The sequence below is a fragment of the Pristiophorus japonicus genome, unplaced genomic scaffold (genome assembly GCF_044704955.1).
Source record: "Pristiophorus japonicus isolate sPriJap1 unplaced genomic scaffold, sPriJap1.hap1 HAP1_SCAFFOLD_278, whole genome shotgun sequence".
In the NCBI taxonomy this organism is placed as follows: domain Eukaryota; kingdom Metazoa; phylum Chordata; class Chondrichthyes; family Pristiophoridae; genus Pristiophorus; species Pristiophorus japonicus.
In genome coordinates, this window is record NW_027252538.1 from 495116 (window position 1) to 501472 (window position 6357).

The 6357-nt window shown below is 49.3% G+C and overlaps 1 protein-coding gene and 1 long non-coding RNA gene across 7 annotated transcripts in view; one reads left to right on the top strand and one right to left on the bottom strand.

The window, feature by feature from the left end:
• The window catches only part of LOC139247648 (uncharacterized), a 497861-nt gene that overhangs the window by 392268 nt on the left and 99236 nt on the right, over nucleotides 1-6357 (top strand). The gene's annotated exons all lie outside the window — the stretch shown is intronic.
• Nucleotides 1-6357, bottom strand: part of LOC139247638 (zinc finger protein 229-like) — a 401943-nt gene that overhangs the window by 82027 nt on the left and 313559 nt on the right. The window lies entirely within an intron of this gene.

Genomic DNA, 6357 nt, shown 5'->3' on the forward strand with positions numbered 1-6357 from the left:
GACTGGTGACATCACAGAGGGAGGTCCCTCGGCCCGTGCCGGCTCCCTGCCAGAGCATCTCAGGGAGTCCCAGTCCCCGCAATTGTCTCTCCTTCACACCCTGATCCCACTCCCTTCTCAACACCACAATTGTCTCTCCTTCACACCCTGATCCCACTCCTTCTCAACACCACAATTGTCTCTCCTTCACACCCTGATCCCACTCCTTCTCAACACCACAATTGTCTCTCCTTCACACCCTGATCCCACTCCTTCTCAACACCACAATTGTCTCCCCTTCACACCCTGATCCCACTCCCTTCTCAACACCGCAATTGTCTCTCCTTCACACCCTGATCCCACTCCCTTCTCAACACCGCAATTGTCTCTCCTTCACACCCTGATCCCACTCCCTTCTCAACACCACAATTGAGTCTGCCTCCACCACCCGTTCCGGCCGTGCATTCCACATCCTAACCACTCGCTGCATAAAAAAGTGTTTTCTTACGCTGCCTTTCGTTCCTTTGCCAATCACCCTAACTCTGTGTCCTCTGGTTCTTCACCCTTCGGCCAATGGAAACAGTTTCTCTCTACCTACTCTGTGCAGACCCCTCATGATTTTGAACAGCTCTATCAAATCTCCTCTCAATTTTCTCTGCTCCAAGGAGAACCCCAGCTTTTCCATTCTATCCACATAACTGAAGTCCCTCATCCCTATAATCATTCTCCTTAGTCTTTTCTGCACCCTTTTGCAATTTTTCTCCATTTAAATAATAACTTGTTCTTTGATTTTTTTTCTGCCAAAGTGCATGACCTCACGCTTTCCAACATTATGCTCCATCTGCCTAAATTTTTCCCACTCACTTAGCCTGTCTATGTCCTTTTGCAGGTTTTTTTGTACTCCTCACACATTGCTTTTCCTCCCATCTTTGTATCATCAGCAAACTTGGCTACGTTACACTCAGTCCCTTCTTCCAAGTCGTTAATATAGATTGTAAATAGTTGGGGTCCCAGCACTGATCCCTGCAGCACTCCATTAGTTAGTTATTGTTTGCCAACCAGAGAATGAACCACTTATCCCAACTCTCCATTTTCTGTTAGTTAGCCAATCCTCTATCCATGCTAATATATTACCCCCAACCCTGTGAGCTTTTATCTTGTGCAGTAACCTTTTATGTGGCACCTTGTCAAATGCCTTCTGGAAGTCCAAATACACCACATCCACTAGTTTCTCTTTATTCACCCTGTTTGTTACATCCTGAAAGAATTCCAGCAAATTTGTCAAACATGACTTCCCCTTCATAAATCCATGCTGACTCTGCCTGACCGAATTATACTTTTCTAACTATCCTGCTACTGCTTCTTTAATATTGGACTCCAACATTTTCCCAACCACAGATGTTAGGCTAACTGGTCTATGGTTTCCTGCTTTTTGTCTGCCTCCTTGTTTACAGTTTTCCAATCTGCTGTGACCTTCCCAGAATCCAGGGAGTTTTGGTAAATTACAACCAATGCATCCACAATCCCTGCCGCTACTTCTCTTAAGACTCTCGGATGCAAACAATCAGGTCCAGGGGATTTATCCGCTTTTAGTCCCATTATCTTACTGAGTACCACCTCCTTAGTGATTGTGTTAAGTTCCTCATAGCATAACTTACTTGGTTTTGTACTCTATACTGCTGTTCATAAAGCCAAGGCTCCATATGCTTTAACAGATTGATCAGCTGATCCTGTCACCCTCCCAGATTTGTGTACATACACATGTTTCTGCATCCCCTTTAAATTGTACCATTTAGTTTAAAATGCCTACCCTTTTACTTCCTTCCAAAATGCATCACTTTACATTCTCTGCATTAAATTATCATCATCTTGGCAGGCCCTCAAGCGAGGATGACTTGCTTCCATGAGAGTTCACAGATGTTTCAATAAAAGACCCGATGTTCCAGTCCTGAACTCCAGTTGAGGGGTTGCAGGATGCCTGTGCGTGAATTTTTTTAACGTGTGGGGACCGTTGCACATCAGCCACCACACAAACTTGACAGAGCAAGGTCTTTATCCAGTGGCAACGATTAACCAGGATGACTGGAGACATGCTCTGCTGCACGGAACCAGTGCACACACATATCGCAGTGTGGGCAGGTCCCTGCTGCCCCTGGTCACTCAGCTCTTCTGGGCCCATACCCTCATTCGCTGCAACTCCGCCACGATGTTCGAGGGCCCGGTGCTCCAGCTCTATTTATAGTCCCGACCTGCGGTGGTGTTCTCACACAGGTCGGGGCAGCCCACGATTATATCTACCATGTGTCTGCCCATTTCACCAGTCTATGTCTGTTCACCAGTCTGTTCCTGTCCTATTACTGTTAAATGATTCTCCTTTACCCACGCTCGCTGACCAGTCACCATTTCTCCTGTGACGGTTTAAAGGTAAGTTGTGTTGGGTGTGAGTCTGCGGCCTGTAAATGCTGCCCGCTTCTCTCACAGTCTGGAACAGCAGTTTACAAAAGCCCTCACTGAGTCCAGGATAGAAATTCACAACATTCTCTCCTCCTGGGTCCTGGCCCAGGGAAAGGCCGCGCATGCGCCCTGCTGCCCCCTCAGCCGACCAAGATGGCGGCCGTTGCCGGGGGCCTGTCACCGGGAGAAAGCCCCGCAGCTGCCCCCCGCCCAGTGAAAGGCCGGAGCCCCACAGCGGGTGTGTGTGAGGCGGATAATGCGGAGTGTTGTCTCTCGGGCGGGACGGCGGGGCCGGGGCCGGGGCCGGGGCCGGGGCCGGGGCCTGGGCCTGCACTCGGTGTGTGTGAAGCCCGCGGCCCCCCGGGGTTTATTAACCCGCTCCCTCCCTCCGCCCATCTCTCAGCCGCTGCCTCAGACACAGCCGCCCCACTGCGCATGCTCAGCTCACGCTGCCCGGGTGATTGACGGCGGCTTCGGGCCAATAGGAAGAGCAGGGGCGGGGCTGGAGGACCGAGCGGGCGGTTGTCCTCCAACCAATCGGAGTGTGCGAGGGGCGGGCGTTGCGGCCACCATTTTCCCCCCCCCCAGTAGGCGGGGCTGAGCCCGGATCTCTCGCACTGAGCATGCGCGGGTGGCGGCGGCGACTGTTGGTGGAGCCCGGATGATGTGGGACACGAGACGGTGGGTTGTCGGCGCGGGGCAGGAATTGGAGCCGCGAGTGGGGCTTGTGAGTGACATAAACACCTGGTGTAGGGCCCAGGGCCCAATAACAGGCCAGAGGCTGAGCCCGGGGTTGTCCCGCCCGCCCGCGGGGACAGGCCCGGGTCAGCGGGGTCACCGGCCGCCATGGTGGGCGCTTCATGGCGCATGCGCGGCCACCTTGTTGCAGGAACCAGGACATTCAGTAACTGAGTATTTATCCAATTCACTTTTGAAAGTTACTATTGAATCTGCTTCCACCACCCTATCAGGCTGTGCATTCCAGATTGCAACAACTCGCTGCTTATACAATGTTTCCTCATGTCGCCTCTGCTCCTTTTGCCAATCACCTGAACTCTGTGTCCTCAGGTTACTGACCTTTCTGCCTCTGGAAACTGTTTCTCCTTATTTAGTCTATTAAAACTGTTCATGATTTTGAACACTCTATCAAATCTCCTCTTAACCTTTTCTGCTCCAAGGAGAATAACCGCAGCTTCTCCGGTATCGCCACATAACTGAAGTCCTTCATCCTTCATACTGTTCTAGTAAATCGCATCTGCATTCTCTCTAAGGTGTAGACATCCTTCTGAAAGTGTGGTGCCCACAATTTAACACAATGCGCCAGCTGAGGCCTAACCAGTGTTCATAAAGGTTTAGCATAACTAAACATCAAATGCTGATATTTGTGTGATGGGGTTTAGACGGGCGAGGTTTATCCAGTCAGTTGGATGTGAGCTGAAACATGTGCACTTGGAGCGGAGAGTCAGAGACACTCTGTGTAACCGGGCACAGACATTCTGTGCAGCCCACACATCACTTGTTTCCCACTTGGCCCAAAAGGAATATATTAACTGCAACAATTCATTTGATTTGACTTTAAATAGTTTTCTTTATAAATTTAATCATGCTTCTCTAATTTTATTTCTTAACTCAGATTCACAGCCTCATTTCATTTCTTCCTCTGAGCCCCTCAACTTCAACTGGCAGCGGAATGTTGGCGAGTGGTGATTGATTTCCCTGGGAACCAACAGGAAGAGAGCTCAGAGGCCGGAGGGCCCAGGGAGCAGCATGTTCTGCAACCAATCGTGGGGCTTGAGGGGTGGATCCTGAGTCGGCCTGTCAGGTGAGTCAGTGAAAACCCTTGTTAAATAATTTATCTTTTAAAAGTTAAATCGAGATTCAGACACTTCAGTGCCAAGTGGACCAGGTGTTTACACGTCATTCATTTCCCTTATGTCACTGTTAGTTAAAGGGACAGAGATTGATTTCCCCTCATTATGCAACTTTAGTTGTTAAACAAAAATCCTTCCTGTTAATAGTGAGTCACATTCTGCACTGGGGGAGATGGCTGGTGGCTTCAGCCTTTAAAATTCTCCTCCTCTTGTTCAAATCTCTGCAAGGCCTCGTCCCTCCCTATCTCTGTAACCTCCTCCAGCCCACCAACCTTCTTAATAAGGAGAACCAATTTTCAGTGTCGGAAGGGCCGGTAACCAGAGGACACGGATTTAAGGTGATTGGCAACATAGCCAGAACCAATATCCTCATGGTGGGGTTTGGTAGTGTGGTTGAGGAGGGTTTAAATTATTTGGCAGGAGGATGGGAACCTGAGAATGGATTCAGAAGGGAGCGAAGCAAAGCTGAAATTGGAAATCAAAAAAGTATAAAGTGAATTTGGAATACAGAGGAAACAAGGGCTATAAAATAGACAACAAGGCAGTTTGGCAGTGCTTAAAGGTATATACTTCAATGCAAGGAGTTATGGGTATAAGGCAGATGAGCTGAGAGCACAGATCGACACGGGGGAGTATAATATTATAACTAGTACTGAGACATGGCTGAAAGGGCAAGTATGGCAGCTCAACATTCCTGGTTACAGGGTTTGCAGTCAGGATAGAGAGGGGGTAAAAATGGAAGGGGGTGTTCGCAGTATTGATTAAAGAAACAATTAAAGCTGTGAGGAGGGATGATATGTCAGAAGGATCATCAACTGAGGCCACATGGGAGAACTGAAGAACAAAAAAGGGGCAATCACACTGCTGGGGATGTATTATAGACCCCCAAACAGTCAGAGGGAGACAGAAGAGCAAATATGTAGGCACATTTCTGACAGGTGCAAAAACAATAGGGCAGTAATAGGGATTTCAACTGCCCTAATATTAACTGGGATAGAATTAGTGTGAATGGTATAGAGAGTGCGGAATTTCTAAAATGCATTCAGGAGAACTTTTTAGCCAGTATGTAACAAGTCCAACAAGAGAGGGGGTGGTTCTGGACTTTGTTTTAGGGAATGAAGCTGGGCAGGTGGAAGGGGTATCAGTGGGAGAGCATTTTGGTGGTAGTGATCATAATTCAATTGGATTTAGGGTAGTTATGGAAAAGGACAAAGATAGACCAGGAATAATCCCCAAAGGCAGTCCCTCGGAATCGAGGAAGACTTGCTTCCACTCCCAAAGTGAGTTCTTTGATGGCTGAACAGTCCGATATGAGAGCCACAGACCCTGTTACAGGTGGGACAGACATTCGTCGAGGGAAGTGGTGGGTGGGGCTGGTTTGCCGCGCGCTCCTTCCGCTTGACCTCTTCACGCTCTTTGCGTTGAGACTCGAAGAGCTCCTGTCCTCCCAGGGAATTTGCAGGATCTTGCGGAGACATCGTTGGTGGTATTTCTCCAGCGACTTGAGGTGTCTACTGTACATGGGTATTACTACAGCCCTGTAGACCATGAGCTTGGTGGTAGGTTTGAGGGCCTGGTCTTCAAACACTCTTTTCCTCAGACGGCCAAAGGCTGCACTGGCGCACTGGAGGCGGTGTTGAATCTCCGCCTCAATGTCTGCCTTTGTTGATGAGAGGCTCCCGAGATATGGGAAATGGTCCATGTTGTCGAGGGCCGTGCCGTGAATCTTGATGATTGGAGGGCAGTGCTGTGCAGCGGGGACAGGCTGGTAGAGGACCTTTGTCTTATGGATGTTAAATGCAAGGCCCATGCTTTCATATGCCTCAGTGAATACATTGACTATATCCTGGAGTTCAGCTTCAGAATGTGCCCAGACGCAGGCATCGTCCACATACAGCAGTGCCACAACAGAGGTTGGGGTGATCTTTGACCTGGCCTGGAGGTGGCGTAAGTTAAACAGCTTCCCACTGGTTCTGTAGTTTAGTCCCACTCCAGCGGGGAGCTTGTTGATTGTGAGGTGGAGCATGGCAGCGAGGAAGATTGAGAAGAGTGT